The 14625-nt window shown below is 41.7% G+C and overlaps 1 protein-coding gene across 8 annotated transcripts in view; it reads left to right on the plus strand.

Moving 5' to 3' along the window:
- Positions 1-14625, plus strand: part of chl1b (cell adhesion molecule L1-like b) — an 83327-nt gene that overhangs the window by 26472 nt on the left and 42230 nt on the right. Inside the window, exon 1 of one of the 8 annotated variants that reach the window (XM_037774370.1) lies at positions 5057-5279. The exons of the other annotated variants lie outside the window; for them this stretch is intronic. The gene's annotated coding sequence lies outside the window, so the exon portion shown is untranslated. Of the gene's footprint in view, positions 1-5056; positions 5280-14625 lie in introns of those variants that run through there. 8 annotated transcript variants of the gene reach the window in all.

Raw genomic sequence — 14625 nt, forward strand, 5'->3', positions numbered from 1 at the left:
ATACAACAAACAACAAGGAAAAAAAGGCCAAAGTACAAGACTGTGTGCATAATTATTTCAAGAGTGAACGAACTACTCATACCCATAAACCATTGCGAATGGTGACTCGCCGCCTTTGGAAACTCCTGAAAAATCTTTAAACTGTTGTCGATCTAAAATGAAGACATTTACAGCTACTTCATACCTTATTTCTCGCCTCAAATGTTTTCAGAAACACATTTTGGTGAACTATTGTTGTAATATAAGAGAAACGAGCTGAGAAAAGAGCAAAATTTTTATGCTGCAGAAGTTACTTTCTGAAACCTCAACACGGTAGTGATGTTAGAACTGTGTATAACAGGATGTTACTCATACAAGTCTCCGTGCTGGCCCGGTTTGAAATCCGGGAGCAGATCACGGATCAGCACGTATGAGCGTGAATACGAGCATGTACCCTCACTATCCCCTCGCGGGGGAAAGAACGTATATTGCAAAGAAGTGAAAGTCAGTTGTTCGTTCCATTGCAACATCAGCGCCCGGCAGTAAAGCTAGTAAAACGTCCGTCTAAAAAGTGTCGTACAAAATTAAAACAAAATTATATCTAGTTTATTGTCATATTCTCCCGAAATGGCCCGTGTTGACCAATGAAATATTATAAATATAATGAGCATTTTCAGTCCAAAATGGCGGCAGCAGCTGTTGTCAAACTCTTTGGGTGCGGTCCACATATCCATGGTAACAGCGAGCTCCACCAAGCAAGTCTTCCCTTAGGATTGTAGGTAGTGTAGTACTTCTCTATGACATCGCAAATAAAACGTTTTTCTTAAAACAAGGTTGATATCATACGGACTTGTGGCTTCTACAGGAGCGTGAACCATCGTTTCACCTTGGATGGCTACGACATTACGGTTAATAATCAACTCCATGATTCAGAATATGAATGGGGATTTTCACTTCCAGAACCTCACTGTTGAGCTCTGTTGTGTTGAATTATAATGACATGCTTTCACTGACAATATGAATAGTTCTAATTAAGTCAACAATATTGTGCACGATGATTTGTGCAGCCTTGTAAGAGACGGAGCGTTCGCTTGATTTCACTTTGTTTGTAAAAGTGTTGTTTGCTTGTTTACTGCATGTGTTGTGCAGCCAGAGATGGAACAGACGTTGTTGTGCACATTGTGTTCAGTAGGTGTGCTAATCGGGAGTAGAGATCCCCTGATCACTGCCACGATCGCTGAGCGCACCATCTGTGGTGCTCTGATGGCCGGCAGTCTGGCTGAGAGAGCTGGATCACAGTCTGGTACAGTGTCTCTCTCTCCTGTCCTCACAGGACTGCAGGCAGCTCTGCCGTCACAATCTCCTCCTGTAACTGTGCTGTTTTACTTGACTTGAAAAACCTGGAACCACTTAACACTCGCTCGCAGACACTTCTTAAGCTGCGACACTATTACAATATTAAACATTTCAGATAAAACCACATAATGTGTGCAGCCCCCCTGCGGATGTTTTTGATTTATCTGTCTTAAGATATATGTTGTTTGATCAGTTTCTCTGTAGTGCGCCGCTCTGAATAAATCAGCTGTCAGCGCGGATCTGGTAATAATTGAGGAGGCTGTTAAAGTGCCACGGATAATGGAGAATTGCACTTGAATGTGGGCAATTTCATTGCTGGAATTTAGTCTGTTTTTCATTTGCAGTCACAGGTCATAAACAGTACCAGTCGCGTATCTGGCAATAATGCTCGGGTTCCTGCGGAGTTCAAATAGAGTTACAACTTGTTCCCAAACTGTGACCTGAAATACACGGATACACATGCTGCAGTAAACAAACTCCACAATCCAGGACGACTTTTCATCAATGCCTAAGTGATCAGTATGAAGATAGGGGGCACCTGTTACCATGACAACTTATAAAACCATACACTGAAATGCATTGGTTTTCATATTGATTCAGAGTTCAGAGAATAACGCGCACGGTATCAGCCAAAGGCAGGTCGGCCTGCTTCTATCTGCGAGTGCCAGGTTGGAGGCTTATTGACCGTTTTTTGACAGACTGAGTAGCAGACGTCTTTTTGGTGAAACGGGCCGCGTGCCCAAAGTTCAATTAAAAGCGTCATGCTGTGTGTAGTCAGCATATTTGCCAAATGGTGGGAAAAGTGTAAATCAGTCTCCGTGCTACCTCAGCAATTTGGTCGTCCTTCAGGGATATCGATGGCTCCACCTTAACTCACCCTTTGATGCTTTAACATTTGTCTTAACCTGATAGGTTGAAGGAGATTGTTAGGTATCACGTGAAACACATTTTGAGGTTTTATTAGGGGCCGTGAACTGCGGTGGTGGAACCACCTGCATTTCTCTCTCTGCTCTCAAAGCAGACAGCGGGGGAGCAACGTGGCTTTGGTTTTGAATGAGCCTTGGTGTTGTTTTGGGCTTTTCCTCTCATTCGGTGCGGTCTCGCCCAAGGGGGGGTGCGGGGGGGCAGCAGGTCAAGAGAGCATTATTTTAATTCCACTGACACAGTACGGCTGCAGACCTCCATCTTGTAGCGGTCAGATAACGTTTAGTGATCGCTGCTTGAGGCAGATAAGAGATGTGTTATAAATGAAAGATGTTGTAAACGAGCGCGAGTGGATTACCTCATTTTAAATTGAATTTCTGAATGAGTCACACTCAGGAGAAATCAGTGTTTATGCAAAATAAAAAAAAATTACAAATGTGATAAACGACAAATCAGCTGCCAGCGAAGCGTGGTGACAGAAAATAAGCCGGTTGAATTTATGAGAGTTTATTGAGTTGCACGACTCTGCTTAACACTTTCTCTCCGACTTCCTTTATGGCATTTTAACAATTGGTTCAAAGTGTGAATAAATGTTTAGCCTTCTTGCCTCTGTAAGTCATGTCCGAATCAGTGAATCAACTGGGCTGGAAGTGTGAGTGAGCCAGGGGAGCGGAGAGAAAAGGGAAGAGGCTTTCCCCCGGGGCAGTGCCCAGGACAATGTCAGGTTTGTCTGGCCCGAGTGCATGAACACTAAGCTTTTCGGAACTGGCAGGCCGCCCCGGTACCTACCCATCTCCCCCGGCTTCCAGAGCTGTCCAGCCCCGGAGCACTAAGCATTTGTGCAAAGTTCATAAGGCTTCCCTCTGTTTGTGTGGCCATAATGGCAGCTCCATCCTGTTGTAGCTCAAAGAGTGCTTATGGGCTCTGAGGGCTTCGCGCTGGCGCTGCAGAGGCGTGTGAGTGTTCTCAGTTACTGACTTTGGCTGACTGCTCTCATTATGAAAAGACCAGTGTCCCCCCCTCAACCCCCCCACCCCCGACAGCTCCGAATCTCAGCCGCCAGTATCAGCATGGCCTTCATCATGTTCCCTGTCTGCCTTTTAAACCCAATTTGCTAAATGGAAACGTCAAGATTAAATGAAAAGGCAGTAGTCCATTCATTTAAGCAAAGAAAGCTACAGTACATCTTAAGTTAAAAGCTGCAGTGGATAGAAATGGAGCAAATATGATTTAAAAAAGTTATTTTTATAAAACACTATATCCTGACAGTAGTGCGTGAGACAGGTAATTATAAATAAAAAGCATTTGCCTCTGTGTCCTCCGGTGCTCCTAACGGCATCTGCAAGATTTCACAGACCGGAGGAAACCAAGCAGTCAGAGCTGATCTGGAGTCTGCCATCTCACTCGCGAACTACGATCAAACTAGGCAGCGCTGATCAAATATGAATCAATATTCTGTTACTGTAATGCCTATTTCTCACCTCAAATGTTTTCAGAATCATCAAGTTTGTGACCCGGCAGCCATGTAGAGATCAGTTGAGGAAATACCAAGCAAGGAACCGCACCGGACCGGAGTACAGCCAATAGGAACGCTCTCTCTGAAATGACCTGTGATCGGCCAAAGTCTCCCATCACGGGCTAGATTTTATAAAGCCTGAAAACAGAGCCATGAGGAGGTGCAGAAGTATCTCTCAGAACACTTGAATTACCATATGCTGAAAGGTTATTATGGAACTTTTGCCCAATGATGCCAAAAATACACTCCCACTTTAAATCAAGATGATTTATGTTCAATACAACAGAAAAGGCATGCAACGTATTTTAAATTCAATTAGTCGTAGTCGGTTGAAATACATTTTAAATTGAATTTGCCCTTAACAAGCTGCTAAATGACTAAACATGTGTCCAGTCCTATTAAATGTACACATTCTCACCTCCACCATTTTCCCAACTGTCAGCATCCGTGAGGCCCGAGTGATAATAACCTTGTTATTTGCGGCTGCTAGCTCCGTATAAACGGCCATGCCTTTGGTTGGTTTTCTGCCGCGGTTACGACCCACATCAGCATAATTCAACCATGACCCTCCTCCCCCCTTTCATTTTCTGCCTTTCTCCCCCCCTCCCGCCCCGTTAAAACCCAAGTCTCAGACTAGGGTCCACACCATACATCATCCAGACCCTTCCCCCTCATGTGTCGTGGGAGAGAGACTGCGTTTTTTTTTTTTTGTTGGGCTGGTGGAAGGCTCTTATCGACAGTCTCAGCGCTCCCTGTGCACTGAGCTTTCCCCTGACACGTCACCCAGCCTCCACTCAAGTCCATATGTATACAGAGTCAGGTCTCTGTTCACCAGCGTGGAACAATCAAGGTCCACTTGAATCCAGTCGCATACTAAAAAGCATTGATTTTTCAATCCAGTATCCTTTTACAGCAAGGAAGAGAGGAGTGGTGCTCCAACAACATCTGACAAATGCTGAGCGACTATCTTCAGCGGTATTAGCAATTAAGGAGATTGTGACTGGCTGACAGAGGAAGATTGCAGATTTTCACACAGCAGGTGATCTGTGCAACCCCCCCCCCCCCCCTTTTGCCCCCCACTAGCACGCACTTCATATTCTCTCTTCAGATGATCATTGCAAATAAACACTTTTCAGTGCAACTTCAGGTGCAGCAAACATCTTTCATGACACTGAAGGGGGGCGAGATGGAACTTGCATTCCTCCACTCTCCTTTGTACACACCCGGTGAATAGCCTTTAGATCAGGCTTTGTGGGAATGATTGTCAGTGGCTTAATGAGCGCCTTTGCCAAGCGAGAGGCTTTGGCAACATATGTGACTACAGTGGCCCTGTTCCTCTCCGTCTCCAGCTTGTATGACACAGAACAGAACGGGCTCAGCTCTCTCCATGTTTCTGCAAATCTGATTTTACCTAACTCCTTTTTTTTTCTTGTGGATATTATTACCTGGAAAGGGATAGTTGCTCCTCTCATGGGGACCGGAGCTGAGAATGAAGTGAAACCTTGTAAGTATCCCGTAGTATCTAGGGACGTCTGGAAAGCTGTTGCAGCAGATTTGGGTTAAGCATGTTTGGGTCTTTCCATGTGCAGGAGACACTCCGGGAGACAGTCAGTGGATTAGTAGATAGCTGTTTCTACAAAATGATTCACATTGTGAGTGAGTTCATTTGCCATACCAATATTAGGTTTTTTTCCTGAATTTTGTAAATGCAATATACTTTAATGTGAAAACTGAGCTTCGTAGCATACAGTAGAAAAAACCTGCATTTACTGTTTTTTTATTAATTATTTTTTATTATAAGTCCCTTTTTTCTATCAGACCACCCAAACCAGGGGTCACTTTTAGAGAGTTTCATACAACCAAGCCAGAGCCAAATCAGCTCTTTGACTAAACAAAGTCTTCAACGCTCCAAATAACTGTCACAGAGAAAATCAACAGTTTACAACAATGAAAATATTCCAGACGTTCTTGTCTTATTTACTCAGAAGTCTGACACGTATCTGAGTAGGGTGATACTTGAATTGTGAAACTTTCATAAGACCTTCATGGGAAATATGGGACAAGTTAAAAGTAACATCCGGAGTATATTCAGCTGTAATTGTGCTACTTATTGTAAGAATTATGCAAAGCATGTTAAAATGACAGTTCTTTTAGTCAATTTAAATTATAATATTAAATCAGATTATTCTCTATATTGACCAAACAAACTAACAAACAAATGAGGTTAGTGAGATTAGACACATATATAAGTACATAATCACACCAGCTGGTTACACCAGTTCATTGATCTAGATCAGGGGTCGGCAACCTGCGTTCGTAAGTCATAATATTACGAGAATAAAGTCATAGGTTTACGAGAAAAAAATCGTAATATTATGAAAATAAAGTCATAGGTTTACAAGAAAAAAAGTCGTAATATTACGACACAGTTTGTCAGGATAATTTCTGGAACACTCTCTAAACAAATACAGATCCATGTTCACTTTAGCACATTCTGCCTCTTACCAAAGCATATTTACATCCAACTGGCACTGAACAGTAACAGTGACGACCTCCAGGTGCATCATTATAGACCTCAAATTAGTTTTATTTACATGTATTGTGAACTGAATATCCTTAGTGTGAGGATATGATATTAGGATATTGAGATAACTTATTTATGTTATGGGTTTAAAACTATTACATTGAACTTAGTTTTCATCTAGAAGGTACAATATTGATGTTAATTTTCTTGAAATGTGCATTCATTTAGACTGTTGGATAAGTTGATGGTTGTGTTTCTGAACTACTATAGCTTTGCATCGTATTGTTACTGTATCTGTAAGTGTAACTAAACTCATTTGTTGTAGTTAGAAGTGTTGTTGGTCTTGGAAACATCTTGCTTCTGTTGGTTTACTGCCTTAAGAGATGATGCCCCTTCCTGTATCTCCTGTCTGGTCTGAGCTGTTGCTTGGTAACTAAATGTGTGCATTAAAATCAAACAGTGAGTGAAATACACTCAGTTTATTAGGTAGACATAACTACATCCTCCAAAAGGAAGGAGACGTGTTGATTCAACTGCGTGGTCATTTTGGAGACTGTAGTTTCTGCTGCTGTTGAACTGTTGCTATAATTGGGGTGGACAAAATAATACAAACACCTGTCTGTATAACACAATACAATTCAACAGCATCACAGCCTCAAAAATGATCATACAGGATTTATTGCAGCACTGTTGGATTAGACGGCATTAGTTTGGCAGGTGTACCTAATAAACTGGCAACTGAGTGTAGCCTATATGTTTTTAACCTGGTAGCAGTTGATCCGACTTTGATAAGCATCATTTTGAATAATTGACACTTGTTTTTAAAGATTACTACATATTTATTAAAGTAAACAATAGCTTTGAAATTGCTGCGATTGACAGATATATCACCGTTTTAAGTAACGCACAATAGCACTAAAATATAGGGATGTCACAAGAACCGATATTTTGGCACCAAGTCAATGCAAAAAAATTCTAATAATATCGTGATGTGTTCAAATGTAATCTTGTAAAATGTAGTTTTTGGTGAGAATCCTGAATAAATACAGCTGTTTGAAGGAGATGTTTTCACACCAATATAAAATAGATAGTAGAGAGAGCATTATGAGCTGTTTAACTTCTAGCTCAAAGGCTCTATTGGTTTGTTTTTAATCATGGTATCACATTGGGTATCAGGAGTCATGGTATTTCACTGGTATTGTTATCTACTAAAGTTCTGGTATCATGACATGATCTCAGTAGTCTACAGATTCATTGACTTATGATGATGGCTTTATTGTTGTTGCGTCTGTAGAGCATCCGGTGTAAATAGTGAGAATCTGCCTCGTCATATTTTAAAGTCTTAAATCTTGAGCGTCTGGTCTTGAGCCCATTCCTTTGGCTGTGTCTCAACACAGCCTCAGCTCGACCCGATTCAGTGATGGAGAGGCACAGGAACTGGGCCACGTATCCGACAGCTGTGTCAAACAGCTTACCCACACTGACACTGTCCAGATGCTCGGCTCCACACGGAACAGGAAATTCAAATGCTGAATTACAGTCGGCAGAGGAGCTCTCATTCCACAAACTGAAATTATGATTTCGACTGCATGTATATTAGACACCTGAAGGGATTAAAAAAACAGATGAAGCAGTGAAGGTATTTCTGTAAAAGATGTGGTTTTTGCTGCTGCTCTGTGTGTGCTGTAGGGACATCAGGAATTCTTGGTTGTTTGTCAGAAATAGATTCCTTCGGGGTCTGATGGAGGTGAGGATTTAGGATATAAAAGCCATCGATCATGTCTCGCTGTGGCACAGTTTCGTCTGGGGAAATTGCCAGCATCAGTCAGACGAAGTGAATGAATGTGGAGTGGAGCACGCTGTGTTAGCTCACACAAAATAATATTCCAGTCCCTGCAGTCCAACTGGTGAATTCATCTCTGTGCCGGCTACTCAGCGAGGATCACACACTAATGTGATTATTGTCCTGGGCAAGGGGGCACTCCTGTGGGACTTCAAAGAGAGCAGATCAGAGGGAAAATGAGAAAAAGCTGTAAGCTGTGATGCACACAGGTGCAGTGCACTCTCCCAAACCTTTTCTTTTGCTTTAAACATATTAACAGGTTCAAAGTGAGGACTCTGACTGCATCTGGGATGCAGTTTTAGCCTACATACACGTACTGTACAGTAGCACATACACTCTGTGTGATTTATTATCATGTCATGTGATGTGCTCTGGTGATCAGTTTAATCACATCAGTTTTCATTCAGTGTATAAATTATGCAAAAGACTAGAATTAAAAGTCATAATCCGTAACAAAAATAATCAGCCCATCTCATTCCCAGGTCGTCAAATACCAACTTTGTCATGCCTACGGGTGGGCCATATGGCCAAAGTCTTCTATCACGGTATACAGTATGTCAGTTTATATCACTGTAACGGTATATATCACAGTACAGTAATCGTTGTGTAAATTCAATTGAGAATTTGTTTGAAATAAGTAACCATATCTTGGTTAATCCCATTTGATTATGTTCTTCTTTTATTTATTTTTATAACAGTAAAATTAAAATTCTTTTAAAATGGAAGCTTTAAGGTTCCTGAAAAACAATAATGTAAGGTTAACAGGTACAAATAAATACCAGCCTGACTTCAGTCAGTACAATATAAAAATCACACATTTAGAGTATACCAAAAGAAAATATGATTTTTTTTATTTCCTGCAGAATTTGCTCATCTTTCATTTCAAAAAGCTGACGAAACACTATCAAAATAAACCACAGTGTGCAAATGTCTGGCAATCAGAGTTCTTCCTCATCTTGGGATGGTTGGGATGCCTCTTCCTGCTCCGTATTTACAACTTTATTCTTCTCATCCATCCATCCATTATCTGGAACCGCTTATCATATTCAGGGTCACAGGGGGGGGCTTGAGCCAAATCACATTACCTCATAAGGTAGCTGGTTTCGTGAGATCGAGAGAATTGCTACCACGGTAGAAACAGTATTGCCAAATCTCTGCTGGTGGACACATTTCTACCATTACACGGTATAGAGTATTTTATATCACCCAACCCTAGTCACACCCCTCGGTGTCTGACACTGACGCAAAAGACACCCTTTAGAGTCTGAATGAGACGCACCAGGCTTTCAACTAACCCCAGTGTAAACCCATCGGCTGCAATATTAGACACTCAGAGCAACTGCTCCGGTCATCCATTCATGACTTTCACCAGCCCGTTCGCACGAAAAGGCATATAAATGCTACGATAATGCGCAAGGTGTTTAGCGTGCAATAAGTACGCCTCTTGATTTCCTTCTTGATTTCTGCGTGTCATTTGTACGCCATGTATCCTGTACTGACTGCACTGTAAACGCATCTGCATCTACTGTAAGAGTTACTGATGTATAGTATACAAAGCGAGAAAGACCACTTCGAGGTGGATGTATCCAACACTACTATCGGACTTTTAACCAGGAGATCCGTGTTTGAGATCATTGTTGACCAGTTTATTGGTTTGCAAGTTACGTTAGTAACGTTAGTCACGTGTTTTTTGTTGACGTTTGTGACAGGTTTTCCGTAGTTGTTTCCGTACGTGTTTTACTTAGTTTACTTACTTATTTTAAGCCCAACCATGACGTTTCCCTTACCATAACTATGTGTTTTTCTTGCCTGAACATAACTGCGGACATTTTTGACGTTCAAAGACATGCAAAAAGCGGAGTACAAATGACACGCGAAAGCGCTAAAATGCGTATTCATGACACGTGTGATGTTCGTGTAATGTCATGATATGTATACACCTTCCTGTGAGACTGAGTTGCTTTCACTAAGGAGACCGCTGTTCGAGTCCCATGTGAAACCAAAACTCGAAATTGACTTATTTTAAGTTATGGACGTAAGATAACATACGTACATAACTTAACTTATGTCATGTCACACATGTAATGTACTTAACTTGCATATCTAACTGAAGTTATGTAACAAACATACTTATTTTAACTCAAACCACAGTAGTTTTGTTGCCTGAACCTAAGTGACGCCAAGGGGTCCTGACCAATCGTCCATATGTGACGTTTTGGGAATGGGTTGAAGTAATGGTTAGCTTCTATATGGAGATGCTGCTGTTGGTTTTATTCAGTACAGTTTCACTGCTGTTCCGCCTGATTATTCTGAGCACAACTTCATATTTTACGGAGACAAAACAGCTTTCAGACACACAAAAGAGCAGCTAATTAGTCGCGGGGGAGCCTTCATGCTCTTTGTTCATGAAAAAATGAAAAGCTTTTTATAAAAAATGCCACATTACAGACAAGATGGAATCCTCTAGTGGCTGGAAACCTCTCCGGGTTGTTTGTTCTCTCAAGTGAACTACATTATACATCCACTTGTTCATGATCATCCTGCTGTAGTACTGTATGTAGTAACACAAGGCTCTGAAGGGTCACACTGCAGGTTATACGTGGTGTATCCCCACTCTCCCTCTGGTGAGGAGGGTTCATGTAGGGTCGTTTGTTATTTGTTCATATAGAACACCGGGGTCACAAAGCCCACAGTTCATCAGTGCAGCTGCAATATCTTTCTCCAACTGAGCCTCATTCCTCCATCCTCCTCCTGTCACCCCTCCGCCCAGCTCTAGTCTCCAGTCCCCTCATCCTGCTAAAGCCACAGACCCCTGAAATATTAATGCAGTGATAATTGAACTGCCATGCTTTCTGAATTGCAATAAAATCGAGCCAAATCTCAATTAGACAAGCATATTATCTAATATTGCTCCCACTTCCTAATCTCATTTAGCTTCTTGTTTCTGTTTTTTTTTCTGATATTTTAATAATAGATGAATCGCATGGCCAAGCACAACGCTGATTGTGGGAATCATTGCCAAAGGTCAGGATACAATTCAAATTCTGAAGAGCAAGTGGGGAAAACTAAATCTCTGAACAAAGAGGGAAATTAATTTCTACATTAAAAGAAAAAAAAAAGTTCTGCCACTGATAGAAGCTTTGAGAGCCAGACATGGCGTCAGATCTGCAAGCTAAATGAGCTATTGATCGGACGAAAAGAACAAAACGACGACCGAAGAAACGACACTCATTAAAGCAGCGCGAGTCAATCGGCGCTTAGTGTTAATCAGCTCGGCCTTTGTTTTAATTGTTCTTGAATGATCAAATGGGAATCAGTGTGGAGGCATTATCAGGAGTGTGAGAGGGGAGTGTGGAGCCGCTGTCTTTCCCCGTCTCAGGTCTTTAACGAAGAGGATATTTTAATCCAGCCTGACAAGACGAGGATCTGCTTAATCCTATTACAGGCTTGCACATTAAACTACTGTAGGCCCACACTCCTCTGCCTGTTGTCTTTGTGTGAGGAAGAAGCAGATGGTGCCAGCTCAAGAGCCTACTGTAGTGAACTTTGAATGGCTGCGCTTGGACCCCGCCCCGTCACTAAACAACACATCCACAAGTGTGGAGAATGCTCGAGGAAACAGCTTGTTGTTGTGGCACTTTTTCCCTTGAAATCTTACTCATGTGATCCTTACAGTGTGTGATCATTTTTATGGATTTGTATATGCGTTTATTGGTCAGAGTTAAGGCGTAATGCTAGACCAGATGGCCGAACCATATAAGTAAAGAAACAGACAGAGCTCGCCAATTGTACCGTAGAAGTGTGCCAAAGTCAGTGAAGGCTGCACAGTGCTCAGGGATACAGTATAACAGTGGTTCTCAACCTGTTTTCCTTGGAGCGGCGAGGCCCCTTTAATGATGCATGGTAGGGGCTTGAAAATAATTTGTATCTACTAAAGGGGGGCCCAGCAGAAAGAGTTTGGGAACCACTGCGGCAAACGAATGCACATACTTAATATGATCTTATTTTTTGAAACGACTTAATTATTTACTATAATACCGTTAGAGCTGAAATAGATTGTTTTTGTTATTGTGGTTAAATAAATGTAATTTATGGTGCTGTTAGATTGCTGCTAGACTGCCCCGTTGATACAGGTGCGGGCCTCCCTTTGTGTGCGTCACACGGGAGAGCTAATCCTTTTTTTGACCGTAGTGAAAATGTTTTTGAAAGGCTAAACGCCAACAAATACAGATTGCAGCAGAATATTTCATTAGATTTTCCTACTAAGTAGCAAAAAATATATATCTTTTTAAGTAGTTTTATATACGGGCATGTGTATAAATTATCCAGTAAGTGTGTTAATATGATTTTACATGAGCAAATCTAATTTTGACAACCTCAGAGCAGACAAATCCTGGCGCACCCACTGGGATCGTTGGCATCCCCCCTAAGGTCTGGACCCCAGGTTGGGAACCACTGCAGTGTACTATAGTTTGAGGAAAGATGATAGACCAACAAGAAGTGGAGTAGGACTGGGCTATAAACAATATAAACACTGGTCGTCGTAGAGCATTTTCTTGATTAGACAATTAGAAATGTCATGTTCTTCACAACGAACTAACATCCTATCACTCGAGACAAAGCTATTTCTGACCAACTCATTTTTTAAGGAACTGAAAACCCACTTCCTCGTCAGCTAAACACACCACATACTGTTGTTTCGGTATCAAAAGTCAGTGAGATGAGTGCTTCTTCTGAGGAAACTCATCACAGACACCAACAGCTCCTAAATATAAAGAACTGTTTTTCATGAAGAGTGGAGCAGGTGGACCCAAACGCTGCAACTTGGAGAAATAATTTGAATTCAAGGTTCAGTGCAGGCAAAGCAGAACTGAACATTTTATAACAACATCAAGGATCCAACAAAGACTGACGAGAAAACCAGGACTTCAATACAAACTAATGTGATGAGAAGATGAAGTGCAGGTGGAGAGATGGGAGGAGAAGCTCAGGTGAGGGGAATGAGGTGATTAGAAGGAGAACGGACGGGGAGCTGATCGGCCTTTTTCACACAAGACATTTTGACTTGTCCCAGCAGGACAAACAGATGTAAATGATAATATTAATGAATCCCATTTAGTTGCTTTGATTTCAGGTTCCTGATATTGTCTCTCACTGTAGCACTAGTGTTATTAGTAACACCTGTGCTTTCCCTGTGATGACAAGTCAAAATGTCTGCTGTGAGAAAGGCCTGTTGGCAGGGGACAAACACTGGGAACAGGAGAGGAGCTGATTGGTTCGGAAGACCTAACGAGGCTGATTCAGAGGAGGTGTGTAGATGGGAAAGGTAGTACAGGAACACAGGAGGAAAAAGACAGCACAGAAAACCCAAAACACAGGAAAAAACAAACTCCAGTTGTCCAGTCTACAAAACGTCTGAGGGCATCTGGACATGGAGCCAGACTGTGATAATGTACTGATAACTCAATTTACCCCCTGAGGGTCAATAAAGTATTTCTAATTCTGATATTTATTTATAGTATACTTGCTGGAGAAAGGGAAGTTCGTCCCAAAGCTTGCTGCTGTATTTATACCCTACACCTTAAAGAAGGGTGCCTAATTATGATGTGAGTGGGAACTATGTGACGGAGTGGGAGGATGTAGGGGCCGGATTGGAATTCGACCTTCCTAATGGGGCTTGGCTGCAAAAAGTCTGACCTGAAACAGAATCAGATAGGTGATGTACTGTATACTGTTAGCTAAGACGGGAACCAATACCACAAACTACATTATCTCCTGAAGCATCACCAGCCAATAAAGCATGCAGAGACACAGCGCCCACACTCTCAAACACCAGCAATATAGACCCATCCCGGGGAACTACACCCACGCAACAAACTGAAACATTACATCTCATTAACGGATACATAACGCATGTTTTTACTGTAACGGCATGGCATGGATAGATGTTGTGGGAAATGAGGGATTTGAACTGATACAAAACTGACCTAAGATACAAGCTTCCTGGCTGTAAACATTTCACACTGCGGGATTTAAAGATTTAGACTGACAAGATGAAGATAATCTTTAACTTTATATATCATTAGCTGCTATGAAGAAAATGATAATGATCATTTTTTTCTTTTTACCATGCCATCCAGCTTTAAAGCCTCTCAACACCCACACAGGTGTTTTCAGTTAATCTGGCTGATTAGACTTCTGCTCAGGGCTGTGTAGGCATGTACTGCAGAAACTAATTGAGTGACATCTTCTTGAGTCTCCTGTTAAGGCCCACACATAACGACATGTTATGTATAATGTAACAGTTTTGTTCCTATAGTGTGTGGAGAGCAACGATTTAACCAAACAGCACAGCACACACAACAGATTCATTCATGAACAACAAGAGTCCTGACTGGAAAAAAACTAAAATCTAAGTGTAAACAAACGTGGCGGACGATGGGCAGGAAGAATAAGTGCTTTTAGTTTTTGCACTACTTTGTA

This window comes from Sebastes umbrosus, chromosome 1, assembly GCF_015220745.1.
Source record: "Sebastes umbrosus isolate fSebUmb1 chromosome 1, fSebUmb1.pri, whole genome shotgun sequence".
In the NCBI taxonomy this organism is placed as follows: Eukaryota; Metazoa; Chordata; class Actinopteri; order Perciformes; family Sebastidae; genus Sebastes; species Sebastes umbrosus.